Source organism: Leptosomus discolor, chromosome 7 (assembly GCF_034619465.1).
Source record: "Leptosomus discolor isolate bLepDis1 chromosome 7, bLepDis1.hap2, whole genome shotgun sequence".
Taxonomy (NCBI): Eukaryota; Metazoa; Chordata; class Aves; order Leptosomiformes; family Leptosomidae; genus Leptosomus; species Leptosomus discolor.
In genome coordinates, this window is record NC_141397.1 from 1,046,420 (window position 1) to 1,061,273 (window position 14,854).

Sequence of the window (14,854 nt, forward strand, 5' to 3'; positions counted from 1 at the left end):
GTGAATGATCCCGTACCAGTCCTGGTCAGTAAACAGAATTCTGTCTGCGGAGGGCTAGTTTTCAGCCAGATGACCCCGTTCACAGTACCCCTGTACCAGTCATTCAGCGCCCACAGGGGACGCAGGGAAATGCTTAGCTGTGGAAGGGCAGGAGAATGTTTTCTGGCAGCAACGCAGCTTTATGACAAATTAAGTTGACCACATAATCGCAGCTTCTGAAGTGAGAACTAATGAGCTCCTTCCCTATTTTGACCCCTTTATAGGGAAGAGGGAATATAACTCCATTGCTCAACAACTCCCTGTTCCTGGGATAAAACACGGGTTCCAGGAACAACACGGGCACTGAGAACTAATTCTTTAAGTGTAGAAATACAGGGCAACAATCATAAAATGGCCACAGTCATTCAAACAACACTGATGACCACTCTCTCTGTAGAAGCAGAATATGGAGGCAATTCATTACTCTGCCAAACGAATTCAGCAGGCACCTCTACTAGTTTAATCTAGTAAACCTCTACCATGTCTGTTACTGCAAAGCCAGTCAAAGAACAACTACCTAGTTTGTATTAGAAATGCTTAATCCGAAATGTCACTTCTCACAACAATGTCCCATCTTTTCCAGCAGTGGAGAGCACGATCTTCAGCTAGTCAGTGCCTCCCATTTCAGTACTGTATCAGCCCCCTAGGAGCAAGTATTGGATTTCTGAAATCACTCTTACACCGTTTAAACTCTTAAATATCTTGAAATCCCTGAATTTTGAGTTAATGTTTTGCCAGAAGGAGGGTAGGGAGGAGTGGGACAACTCGGACATCTGACAGCAGCCAGCCTCCTCCAAAAAGCCTTTAAGTATATGTTTCATACATCTTTAAGAAGTGCAAAAAGCTTAAGCCAAGTTTCTTCTGCAGACCAAGTGCTACTACAGAAATGGAAAACAGTAATCTCTACCAGTAGAGGAGAAGTCGAAGAAATCTGTTTACAGATCTTGTGCTACTTCTCACATTCCATTCCGTAAGATGTCTTTTCCCTGGATAAGTAATGCTTCAGTACTGCAGAGTCTGCTCAAGAACAGGACTCAGAAGAAAGGATTTTCATGCAGGGCTGTGGCTCATCTCAGAGCCAGCAGACAAGGCTGGAAGTTCTTTCACATGTTCATAGTTGAGATGGCAAGCTCTGGGAAAGCAGGAAGATGCTACCATGAAAACAACGGGGTTTGGTTTGGGGCAGTTTGGTTTTTTTTTTTTTTTTTTCTTGTTTGCTTAAGGGGGATGGGTGGGAGCTCAGCTGAGCTCCTGGGACAGTTGGCACCATTCAACGTCTGCAAGCTGTCTTGGATTGCACCTAAACTCAGGCCACAAAACTCCACCTTGATGAAGAATAAATTTTATATAGATATCTCTTAAAAGAACTTAACTGAAGTTCATGCTTGCTTTCTTACATGGGTCTCAAACCATGTATTGTGCTGTTTTAACTAATGAAATCCAACTGAATCAAGCTTAAAAAGGTCTGAATTTGAAATGGCAAAGTTAACACTAAAAAACCTTTAGACCTCTTCCCTTACCATGTAGCCTGGAAGGGACTTGTGGATTAAGCTTACCACTCAGCTTCTAGAAGCTCATTTCAGCTGAACTTTTTTATATTTAGTATCTTAATTGATACTGAAAACTTATCCTAAGACTGCCCTAGTTCTTTCTTGGTTGCTATCCCACAACTGGTCTTGGGAGAGGGAGGCAGAAGAGGCAGGAAGAATTTCCACATAAGGAGAAAGCAGTATCTGGCATCTAGCACAGGCAAAGTTTTATCCTCACATGGAACAACTCAACGCTTAGGTGCCAACTGCCTCAATACATCCAATGCCCCACGACACTTCTGCCATCTGCATCCTACGACAAGCATGGCCATATACTTAAAGAAGTATTAGAAGCGTACCTAGATCTTATTCGAGAAGATAGTGAGCAGATTGTTAGCTTACAGATGACACACCACCAACCTCTCGGACCACAAAATAACCTAAAGAAATAAGATTTCCTGCTGCTAACTTGCTCTTGGGTTAGCAATGGTCTCACAAAGGCACTCCTGCGGCCGGGCTGCTATTAAGCATTACCGGTTTGAAGTATTTCGCTGGGAAGAACCTTGCGGGTATGAAACCTGTCTGCTGCACGGCTGCTATTGCGCTCACGCGTCAGGGAGCAGGGGTACGGCTTGTTCTGCAGTCTGAATTCTGTCAATTCTGGCATAGTTGCAGAAAGCGGTCAAGATGGGAAACAATTTCGGCGGGGGGGGGGGGGGTGGGGGGTGGGGTGTGTGTGGGGGTGTATACGAAAGATACCCCTGTACTGAAGACAGCCCCGCTCTCGGGGACAGGCACCGGCCCTGCCAGGCGGCGGGAGAGCAGCGGGCGCTGCCGCCCAGCCCGGCCCTGTCCCCGGCAGCGGAGCCGCCCCCGCCATCCAGCGGCTCTCCGCCAGGCCTCCCTCACCCGCCCTGCCGCCGAGCCCGCTCCCACACCGCCAGGCCTCCTTCTCCCCCCGCCCGCCCGCCCGCCGCCGCCGCAGCCGGGCTCCCCCCGCTCGGAGCCCCCCCGGACTCGGGGCGCTCCTCCCCTCCCCCGAGGCACCGCGCCGGGAGGGGCGGGCTGCGGCGGTCCCCTCCGCAGGGCGAGCGGCGAGGGGCGGGCAACTCGCCAGCCCTGCGCCGCCTTCGGCGGGGTGTCGGCTGCCGCGCCAGGGAGCCGCCGGAGTGGGGGGGGATGTGGGGGTGTACCGGGGGGGCTCGGACCCGCTCCGACGGGGGTGCACGGAGTGGGGGGAGCAGCGAGCCGCAGCCTGAGGGCAACGCGGGGAGGTGGGAGCGGCGCCGCCGGGAGGGGACGCGAAACCCGCAGGAAAGGCGGGCACCGCGGCGCAGGGCCGGCGAGGCCCGCACCCGCTTGCCGCGGTGCAAACGCCGCCGTGACCGACCTGTCAGCAGGAGGGTGGTGAGGGCACCCCCGCTGTGCCGCCAGGGCCCCGCCGCGCAGCACCGCATCGCTCCCCGCTCCTCCGCCTGCTGCTGCTGCTGCTGCTGCTGCTCCTCCTGCAGCCGCCACCACCGCCGCCCCATCCTCCGCGCCGCGCTGTGCCCCGCCGCCGCCTCGCCCCGCGGCGGCCGCAGCATCCGCCCCGCCCCTCCCCGCCCCGCCCCGCCCCGCCCCGGTCGTCTCCAGGCAGCGCGGCTGCCCCGCGGGGCATGCCGGGAGGAACCGCCGGCTGCGCCCCGGCCGCGGCCGCCATGTTGAGGCGGGAGCCGGGCGGGCGCGGGGCTGCGCGGTGAGGGGTGGTGAGGGGTGGTGAGGGGTTCTGGGGGAGCGGGGTCCGCAGGGCTCGTCTGCCCTGAAGGCGGCGGCAGGCTGGGCTGGGGGCCCCTGCCAGGGCCGGGTGCCTGCTCTGCCCTGCCGCAGGTCGGCGCTCTCTGGGTGGGTGGCCATAGTCCTCGCAACACTCGTTTTCTGAGCATCTTGCCCCTTTTTAAGTCGGTATCCCTGTCCTACGTGTAAATCCAAAGGGGGTTTTCTTCAGCTCTCAGCAGCTGCACCTGCAAGGAGCAGGGCTGGGAGGGGGCATCGGGTCGGAGGTCCAGCTGCCCTGGGCATGGAGGCCTGTCGCTCCTCTTGGCTTGTGGCCTCTGTTAAAGGTGGTACCTGGTTTCCTGAGCCAGGTCTGATAGTTTCGGGGTGTCTGGCTTCACCCTGGCAGCTTTCTAGACTAAGGACTGGTTTTGGACTGCCGTGCGACGGCTGTGGCGCAGCCCGAAGCCTGTGACAGCATTTGCTGCACTGGGGAAGCAAATCCCTAGTGTAGGAAGGAAGAATTTTGTCAAACGCGGCTCTTGGCAGTGCTGATGTGTGTTGCGGGGAGGTGTGTGTATGTGGCATATCCGACCACTCAAGACAGCGCTGTGTAAACACGGCGTTTTCTTTCAGGGAGCTGTGCTCGCTCCCTGGGTGGCAGACCCTGTACCAGAACTACGTGTGGAACTGCGCCTAAAGTTGTGCCGGCTTTTTTGTGTTAGTTAATAGTTTGATTAACTCATTAGCTAAAACTTGTGGTATCTTAGGGCAGTTATGCATGCATTTTGAGAAATACTTTGTAAATGTGTTGCTGTGCAGGCTGGTATAGGAGTGCGTTTAAATAGGGACCAGACTTGGATGGAGGGTTTCTGTGAAATACTTGCTTGGCATTGCACAGAATGCAGTTGAAGATTTTTTTTTTTTTTTTTTTTGTCTTCCACAACTTCTTTTATACTTTAAACTGAAAGAGCAGAGATTTAGTTAGATATTGGGAAGAAATTCTTCACTATGAGGGCGGTGAGGCCCTGGCACAGGCTGCCCCCTCCCTGGCAGGGCTCAAGGCCAGGCTGGATGGGGCTGGGAGCGACCTGCTCTGGTGGGAGGTGTCCCTGCCCAGGGCGGGGGGTTGGGACTAGATGGTCTTTAAGGTCACTTCCAACCCAAACCGTTCTGTGATCTCATGGTTCTGTCTTTCTAGTATTTACTGAAAGCCTTTTGGCATAATAAAGTGGTAATTTGTGACTGCAGCGTACTACTGGTTTTTATGCAGTGTTTAACTACTTGCTTTATATGCACCAGTGCTACAGGACACTGTATACAACAAAAAATTATTCAAAAATTAGGGTTTGAAGAATTTTAGTATTATGTGTGATGCACCAAACAGATGCTTATTGAAACAAAGCACAAAATTAACTTCCAGAGTTGAACAGAAACAGATTTTTATGAGCTGTGTTTTTAGCTGATTTAGTCCATCTATTTTACCTTTGCCTGGAATTTTAAATGGTTAAGAAGAGCTCAAAAGATTGAATTACATGATGTAGTAGTTTTCTCTAGAATTTGGCATATATTTTGGAAAATACCATGTGTTCAGAGGAGGAAGGGTTTCTATGTCCAAATATGGAGGTGATAAACAAGAACAAATTAAAAAAAAAAAGAACTGGGAAGAAACAAGAAGTGCACCGTAGGTTACACCAGCCCACAGGCCCGTGCAGTTTGCTGCAAGGCACGTGCAGCCCTGCGTGACCGTGGCCGTGTTACAGAGGTTATAGCTTTGCGTGTCTGGGTGGTTCTCGTGGCTTTTCAGACATGCGCTACCGCGCCTGAAATGCTGGTTCTGGTGAACACTGTAGGAGAGCTTTCACCCTCCTGGGGTGTACGAGTGGCCAGGTCTGCCCCTCTCGCCCTCCTTGGGGCACGGGCGGGCAGCGGTGAGGGAAGCACCCATGGAGGTGTGCTTTTCTGTCGTGAGAGACCTCCATTTCAAACATACTCACTGATGGCTCATACCGTAGTTTAAGAGAAAAAAGTATTGACTGTGATTTCTGTCGCATGGTTTTTCCTGTGGTCAAAGCTTTTAGGGAACGTGTTGGCTCAAAGAACTAGTCTTCCTAGCTGTGTTTCTAACTGCTGTTCTAGGCAGATACAAGAATAGCTGGACAGCGGTGGGTTTGATTTTTCTCCCCTTGCTCAGTATTGGGAAAGGCTGCATCTTGTAGAATGAGACACAGAATAAATACTGTACATATACTGATTTATCATGGGGGAAAAATACTGCCAGAACTGTTATCTGAAGCTTAAAATGTCTGTGTGTAGTACTCAGATTAGTAGGCTACTTACTCCAGTATAAGTATCACTAAATTAATGTTTTCCTCATTTTTCTGTGAGCTTTGCCATTCCTGAATCCCTAGGTTTTGATTTGGCTTAAGTTCTTATGAATTCTACATAGAGAAGTTAGTCTGATGACTAAATTTGTTAAAAATTCTGAACTAATTCTTGTGTCTTCGTTGTTCGGCAGTTCTTAAGTTACCTACAAAAATTCCTTGTTTCTGCCTTTTTTGTAGTCCACATCAAGGCAAACCTCCCCCACCTGGGAAGGCAAGAGTGGGTGTCTGTTCAAAAGCATATGTGAAATGCAATTATCAGAGTTAATGGCTGAAAAATGAGAACTTCTAAATTCTGCTAACGTGTGGCTGCCCAAAGCTAGGCACCTTTCGTGGGTAATGTAACTAAGGTCCTCTGTACTTCAGGGGTCCTGCTTGTGAAACAAGAATTATGTATACTTTGGATAAACTTTGTTTTCGTTTTCTTTTTAGCAGAGCATAGGCCCTGGAGTGCAGCTGCATGATGATACACTCCCTGGATGCACAGAAGTAGCTCAAAAGGAATTATTAGCGAAGACAATGGGCTAGATGAGCACACTGGCAGATTCAAGCTGAGTGAGTAAATCCTCATCTCTTGCAATAAGATTTTTTTGGGTTTGTTTTTCTGTGCATTAATGTCTGTCTGTTCTTCCTTGACCAAATAATTTATTACAAAATTTACTGGAAAGGGCTGACATCCTCCTCGCACCAGGATTTGCGGCAAATGTAACTTATTACCTGTGCAATGTGATCTAGAGTGAGCGTTGCACACTCTGTTTAGGGGTTTCACGCACACTGTCATACATAGGTGAGGCTGCACATGTCCGTGAACGTAAATCCCTTATTATGTTTGATGCAACAAATCAGTGGTGCTTTGGAGAAGTAGCTTCCATGTCCAGATGGCGTTTGGGAGCAAACTGGGGGATGGAACACACCTAGCAGGAACTCCTGCAGGTGCCAAGGCATGGATGTCAGTATCGTGTGGGCCAGGTTACGCAACACACAGATCCAGCTCCACTGTGCATTCCTGGCCCAAAGCAGCAGAAACACGGGCCAACACTGAACAAGGTGTAGCTCCTCCTGTAGGGGCAGCCGACACCCAGAGCTCAAGGCAACAACTTTGAAAAAAGCAAGTTAGTCGTACATCCTAGGTGATGAATGAAGGGGGGTGTTGGGTTTGTACCGGGAGTCAGTCCTTGCCAGGAGTGTGGGAGCTGCAGGCACACCTCCAAGGAGCAGAGCAAGCCTGGGACGGGTGTGAGTGTTCTGTGCCGCTTGGAGAAAATGGTTGGATGAAAACCCGAATGTTTTCAGCCCACAGGCATGAAATTTGAAAGTGATGCTAGGAGGAAGGGCCAAAGTTTTCACGGAGCAAAGAACAAGTTTTCTTGCTGTTCCAGAGCCACCTTTGCTTGGAGGGACAGTGAAATACTTGTACATTTTCTTTTGAATAAGTATCACGTGCTCTCCAGCATGTTTGTGTGAGGTATTACCTTATGTGCAGGGAGCCGGGTCAAAAGGGGCTGTTTAAGGGTAGCAGTTAAGAAAGACTGAAAAATGACAGAGCATGCCAGAGTATAGTAATCAGTCTGCGGCACGGAGAACATGGAGGCTGGAGGGGTGGAATGCAGCTGCAGTTTCAGGATTGTTGAATGTGGTTGTCTCTAAACTGAGATCCAAAGGCGTGCCTTATCTAAACACATCTGAGCTAGTTTTGAGCAGTGTGAAGTTCACACCCAGGACCTTAGGCTAGTCTTGTGTCTTGTGTAGGTGTGTTTTTGCGAGATCTATATTGACTGAGAGCCGCAAACATGAACGTTTGTTCCCTAGAGAATAAGTGCCAAGGGAGCCAGGTGTGGTTAGTGCTCCGGAGAAATGCCACATACAACCGAGACTGTGCTCAGGGGACTGTTGTTTAACTGCCACATCTTTGCACGTGGAGTGCTCATGTCTTTTGGCAAGTAAGCCGTGTTTTGTTTAGGGGAAGCTAATCCTGTACCACTGTGTTGTGGTGGTGTCTGACTGGCAAAGGAAATAACCAGCAGTTGCCAAACCTCTCGGCTTCTGAGATACCACAGATCATGAGGGGGAACCTGTAACATAACGAGCTGTTGAAATGCAGGGTTTCCTCTGGGGAGGTGGAGGACTAGCCAGGCTAAAGGCAGGTGATCAGAGAAACTAGAAATGAATCTGGGAAGGAGCAGCCTACACAGGGTCTTACCCTTCATTGCTTTCACTGACTTCAGCAGGAATTGAGAATTTAGCACCCTGGAAAATGAGATCATCGCAGATTTGGGGGCCCAAAGAGTTAAAGCATTAGTCTTTTTCTGGGCAGTTATGTTTCAAGATTTCACTTACCAATCCTGGACAGGTTGTTTGCTTTCTCTGGGTAAGGTGAACGAAGCTGGGCATGACCCAGGCTGCTTTTAAAAGCTTGGTTTTTTTTTTTTCCCCCTTGCTCTTGTCCTCCTCTCCCTTCCTCCTTCTCTTCGAGGTAACCAAACCGTCTTGCTGCATCAGGATTTCACAGTGAGATTGGAGTCTCTCGGGCTCGTCACTCTGCTGTCATCTTGAGGAGAGACCTTTTGTCAGCACTGTGCTAGCTCTGACCTTTTAATGGATGCCCCCAGCACGTAAGCGATTGCCAAAAGATCCTGGCAAGCAATACCCCCGGCTGGCCCCACGTGGGCCTTTGCAGGGTGTGCGTTGCAGAGCAATGGGGTGCTGCTCAGGCTGGAAGGGCTGTGTCGGGGGAGTTGCAGCAGCCATCCCTGCAAGGGCAGGGTGTGATGCACAAAGCATGCCCAGATCTGCAGCGTGAGCTCTCAAGGGGTGCTGAGCGTTTGTGCTGAAAGGGCAATAGCTCACTGCGAACAGCTTTTCTTTAGCCTGCAGGAGTCATAGCAGGAATTTGCTCTGGTTTACTGGAAATGTCCTACTTGTTAATTCACCTCCAAAAATTAGAGGATGTCTTCTGTTTTTCTTCAGGGACTACTGTACATCGAATGGTAGCGCCTGCCAGCCTCTGCTGTGTGACAGGAAGCACCATCCCCTGGGCTGTTTATTTCTTGACACAGGGAAAAGCAATATAATTTTCTTAGAAGTGAGATATGACGGAACTAAATATTGCATGGATCTGTTCTTCAGGTTAGATCGTGCCCTTTCATATTGCCTAGACAAAAGGAGAGGACTCCCGAGGTGGGGCAAGCTGTGACTGCCTGGCACGTGAGGAGGGGTTTCGGGTGTGAGCGTGCCAGCTGGGAGCAGTACGTGCTGGGTGGGGGAAGACAGGAGGGGGTGCACGGAGGGGAGAAGGTAAAAAATGTGTAAGGAAAACCAACCACGTTACAAAATTCAACTTCTAAACTTCCGCACAAGAACAGCATTTCCATCAATATATTCGCTTTGAAACTATGCAGTGGGCAATCATTTTTGGGTAGTGGCACTCTTTTAACCTGATGGCGTGTTGGCTGCTGGGGAGAGGGAGCCGTGTGCCCAGAGTGATGGCCGGAGGGCCTAGTGCCTGAGTTTTGAGGGTTGGCCCGGCTCGTTTGTGGTTTTCATCCTTTCTGTGATACGCTCCCTCGCTGTATATTCTTGGGAACACACGCCGTGCCTGTGGTGATTTCCGCCTAAAGGAATGAACTAGGCGAAGAAAAGTCTCAGGGACCTTGTATGTGCCCAGGCAAAAGGGTTCATTGTGGTACTGAAGGCGACAGTTCTGTTTGTCTTTAGGCTAAAAGGTTTAACCAGCAGACAGACAATAACTGCCAATAAAATAATATATAATAATAGACACAACCGGTGGGATATTCTGGAACTCAGGGAAAGCAGTGATTGGAAAATGGTTTCTTTCCGTTGTGTTTTACAAGTTAGTAAATGGAATCCTAAAAATAAGTGTAAAGGGCGTAGGTACTCCGAAGCGGAGCAGTTGTTTCTGCAACCCAGGATTCCGCTGCCTGTTGTCGTAGGAGCCGTGTGTGTTGCCAAAGAGAGAGTCCCCACGTGGTGCTTGCAGGCAGAGCAGAGGGGTTTCGGTGGTGTGCCTTGTACGAAGCTGCACGACGTTGTAAGGGTCCGGACAGGGAGTAGGGCTGGAGTATTTTAAACTCCAGTCGAGTTACAAAGACGTGACTTTGTACACTGAACGTGTTTTTTATTGCCATGGGGCAGAGGAACGCTCCTGCCCTCCTCAGGTTTTCAAGTTGTTGGATCCTTGCCAGCCTTCCCAGTCATGGGGGTTTGGGGCAGCGTCATATACTGAAGATTTTTGGTGAGGTTTTTTCGGTAAGGCACAAGAGCGTAATTGGAAACTGCAAGTGTAGTTAGAATACAAGAAGATACATTTTTATTTTATGCTGAATACACAATTTTATAAAGGCTAGACCACTTCAGACTGTCTTATCTGAAGAACAAATTTGAAAGTTATTTCTATAAAAGTAACATTCCATTTTAAGCACATACCATCCTCTCAGTTGTAAAATTATTGCCACCAGGCAAGCTAATGATTCAAGTCCTTTAGTTTAATTGGAGGTTTGTGGATTAGCGTTTTTTTGAGGGGAGGAGAGGGAGGATAATTTGTATTTTTGGAAGGAAGGGAAAGGCAAGGAGTTATTTTGCTTTTCCAAGGCATGAATGTCCTGTATTATAGGAACTAAAGACATGTATGTTCTCAGCAAAGTGTCAGAACAAAAACAAAATCTCTGCATGAGAGAGCTTACTGTGTAGGAGGACCTTTATGTAGCAGATCAGCTGCATTAAGCTAGAAATTACAGTATTTAATTCGCTGTGAAGTTCTAATGTGAGCCTGTCATGCAGGCTGTGTAGAAAGCTGTGTGCAGAAGTTCTTGTTGTTTGGTTCAGGAATACACAAAACCAACTTCTCTTGGGCAAAAAAATATTCCTAGAAGAATGCATATAGAATAGTGGTATGTATGGTAGGGCTATGTTTTGGGAGGGAGACTGGAAGTTTGCTGCAGGGGTAGGAAGAGATTTTGCATTACCCATGCCAGAATGGAGTTAGGTTGGAAGCACCAATACAACTAGATACAAGATCAAGAGAAAAATCGGAAATACCAGAAAGAATAGGGTAAGCAAAACTGGAAATGTTTGGTTGCTAGGATGGAGGAAGCTAGTGAGGTGATTCATGGTTTGTACGAGGGAATGCTTTTGTGGAAAGGGTTTGTAGCAACTGTGGGAGTACCGGGTAGGAATTAGACAAAGCAACAGAGGAGGCAGCAAGAGCTTAGGAACTTCAGGAGATCAGAGCTCAGTCAAGGTCTCAACCACAGGGAGTGAGAGAAAGGACTTGCTTGTTTTTCAGGGACGTACTGTAAAGGGGGAGTCAACAGGACTTGGCAAAACGGAGTGGTGGGAGACAAGAATGACTGCAAAATGATAGATATGTTGACAAACAGGAGGATGTTGGAGCTGTAAAAGCACAGAAAAGTGCTTTTGAATGGGGACAGCTGCTGCGGCTCTAAACATAGCCAGGTGGCAGGTATAGCTGACAGAGCTGAGTGTTCCCCTTGGAGCTGCCAGACTGAAGATCCTGATGTCTAAGTGGGTGTGACAGCAAGTTACAGCTCTTCATGGGCGTTTCTGTGCCTTTCTCTCTCGTTTATGCTCTGGACTAGGTGCAAAGGACCTTTAATGATCGTGTAACAGAAGTGTCTGGCTGGTGTAGGCCCAGTGCGTAGTAGTGCAAGCAGCAAGTATAGCAGATCTGTGGAGGTGTGACAGGACAGGCCCTCGCTTGCCCTAGGAGCTTCCATGATGGAATTGCTTTTCAGTACTAGTAGCATCTGGCTTCAGGTGTGGCTGCCACAGCATGGCTGAGCTTTGTCTTAAAGCTTTAGATATTGGGATGGGAACATTCACAGAATACAGTGGATTCTCTCTCTAAAAGATCCCACAGATTCACAGACTTCTATAGTTATTACAGAAACAAAACCAATGCGTTTGGTTTTATTTCAACTTTGAAGTAGCCATTATTCGTGAGAATATTTAGTATTTTTGCCAGAGATGAAAGACGCTTTATCACCACCTCCTGTTTAATGTCTGTGACTTGAACTCTGTCTTGAAACAGTTTAGCAAAGTTTTGGCTTTATGAGTTCATATCGAGAAGAAGAACTTAAATTATATTCAAAAATTAGATTCTTTAGAATAATCTTGAGCAGTGTGCTGCCAGCAGAGTTGTCCTTTGATTTTAAGATGCCACCAAATCTTGAACTGATATTTGTTTGAAAGCCTGTTTGTTGTTTATTTTCCTCTACCTTTATTTATGAGGAATTGTGTTGTAACGACTTGAATGTTAGGATCACTAAGACTATTTAGAGAGTAAAATCATGCTGAGATACGAGTTAAAGCTGCTGAAACTGAACCTAAATCTTGCCTGCCCTTTTCCCCTCCTCCACCCATTCAAAAAACAACCTTTGTCAGTGGTGGGGTTACGTTATTATAAACTTACAGAGCCGAGCAAGCTCCAAAATGAATTTTGTCTCCTTTGAGTAGCCCTGTAGATGACTGCTATGTATCCACAAAGGGGCTTTTGCACTGTTCCTACTGAAATTCAAATGCCACTTAAAATATTTCCAGCCCTTGACCAAGATTTTGCACATCATTAAGTGAGCAGTGAGTCCTTCTTGGCAGTCATCACAGATGCTTCTTTTATTCCGAAAGAATAGTAAACACTTGTTCTCTCTCTGCATGACTGCGTTTCACAACAAAGAAACAGCTCTCTCAATCTCTTTTACTCCATGTTAGCTGCAAATTGTGTAGGACAGTGCACAGCCTTGGTCAGCTCGTTGGGGAAAGAACCCATTTTTCTCCCTGTCATGGTGTAACTTAAGTTATATTGAGAAGGCAGGACAGTGAGTGCATGGCTGTATAAACCATTAACAGCAGGCTGTTGGAGTTGAGTATTTTCTGTATTACAACGGACATCCACCATTACTTTGAACAGTCCACTTCCTCACCCAAACATGAATGTCAGAAACACTGAATGCCATTTACAGGAGCACTTAATTACCAGAACTGTTGGAGTTACTCTAGCAGTACTTTCAGAGTCCTCAGCAGAATTTTAGGTTATTGGTGCCGCTCCAGTATGGTCTAAGTTAATAAGTATTTCGGTATCCTTTAGGAATGCCTAAGCCAGATTTTAAGCCTGTTTAACTGAAACTTAAACAGCTCACTTGAGTGGCTTTTTGTGTTTCTTAGCAGCTTTACAGTCTGCGATGAGAAAAACGGTTGTTTTCTCAAAAAGGAGGGTCAGTGCACAGCAAGAAGTATGTCCTTCTAGGTACTATGCTGGAATCTTCTCTCAGCTTCTGTGAAGACAGACTGCAAGTAGTAAAGCATAATCTTGTAACTAAATCACATGAATGATGTGTTCAAAGAGATCTTATGTTTCTCTCTGCCATTCCTCAGGGAAAAAGAAAAGATGGGATTTTGTCCAGGCCATCTATTCAAAGTTAGATGCTTACTGATGAGTATGTTGATTCATGTCTAGTCAAAAGGTTGTCTTTTTGCATAATCTCAGCTGGCTAAATTTTATGTCTCTATGCTCCTTTTCTAATAAATGAAGAGAGAGAGGCAGATCATACCAGGCTGAGATGGGTCTCTGGAGATAAGTGAGATGAATGCCTTGCTGATGATACTCATCTGTCTTTCCATGAGGTCTCTGGCAGTTAAATGGCTAAACTTACGTGAAATGGATGTCTTCCACGATGAACACCTTCTTGAACAAGTATCTAAAAATAAAAGTGATAGATGCTGTACTTTCTTCAGCTTACCTCAACAGATCCGTTTTACTGCTGTTTGCCTTTACCACAGTATCTGGGAGCTCTAGCTATGCATGAGGTGCTTGAGGCTGTGCAATCACAGAACAAAAAGCCAGTCTGAACTCCAAGAGTTTACACCCTACGTGTAGAACAAGATGACAGAAGGATGCAGAAGCAGAGAAGGATTAAAAGGAGCAGTGAGAGCGCCTGGGTCACTAGCTGTCACAACCCATCAATAGCCCAATAGTCGTGATGGAGTTCTGCAGACATCATGGCAAGAGAGCTTTAGAGAGTGAGCTGGGGGTCAGACAGGATTGCGACTCTGAGGGCGTTTCAGAGGAGTGCCTCTGAACGGGAGGAGGCGTGGAGATGTATGTTTGGAAAGCAATTACGTGGCTGCTGTAAACTGCTGGGAGGTTTAGACCCTGGTGTAGAGCAGTGTCACCTACAGCAGGATGCTTAGGCCATGTCCAGTTGTTTTGAGTATCTGAAACAATAGAGACTTCAGCCTCTGTGGCCAACCTATTCCATCCAGTGTTTGACCACGCTCACAGTCAAAAAGTGTTTTCTTACATTTAAGTGGAATTCCTTGGATTTCATTTTATGCCCGTTGCTTTTTACCCTGTTACTGGGTACCACTGAAAAGAGCCTGGCTCCATCTTCCTTACCCCCTCCCATCCAATATTTATGTGCACTGAAAGATCCCCCAGAGCTTTCTCTTCTCCAGGCTGAACAGCTCCAGCTCTCCCAGCCTCTTCCCATATGACAGATGCTCCAATCCCTCAGTCACCTTCACAGAATCACAGAATGGTGGGGGTCGGAAGGGCCCTCTGGAGATCATCTAGTCCACCCCCCTGCCAAAGCAGGTTCACCCAGAGCAGGTCACACAGGAACACGTCCAGGTGGGTTCTGAATATCTCCAGAGAAGGAGACCACCACCTCCCTGGGCAGCCTGTTCCAGCGCTCTGTCACCCTCAGAGTGAAGAAGTTTTTCCTCATGTTGAGGCGGAACTTCCTGTGCTCCAGTTTGTGCCCGTTGCCCCTTGTCCTGTCACTCGCTGAGAAGAGCCTGGCCCCATCCTCTTGACACCCACCCTTTAGGTATTTGTAAGTGTTGATAAGGTCCCCTCTCAGCCATCTCTTCTCCAGGCTAAAGAGCCCCAGGGCTCTCAGCCTTTCCTTGTAGGGGAGATGCCCCAGTCCCCTCATCATCTTCATAGCCCTCCTCTGGACTCTCTCCAGTAGTTCCCCGTCCCTCTTGAACTGGGGGGCCCAGAACTGGACACAGCGCTCCAGATGTGGCCTCACCAGGGCAGAGCAGAGGGGGAGGATGATCTCCCTCGACCTGCTGGCCACACTCTTCTTAATGCTCCCCAGTATACCACTG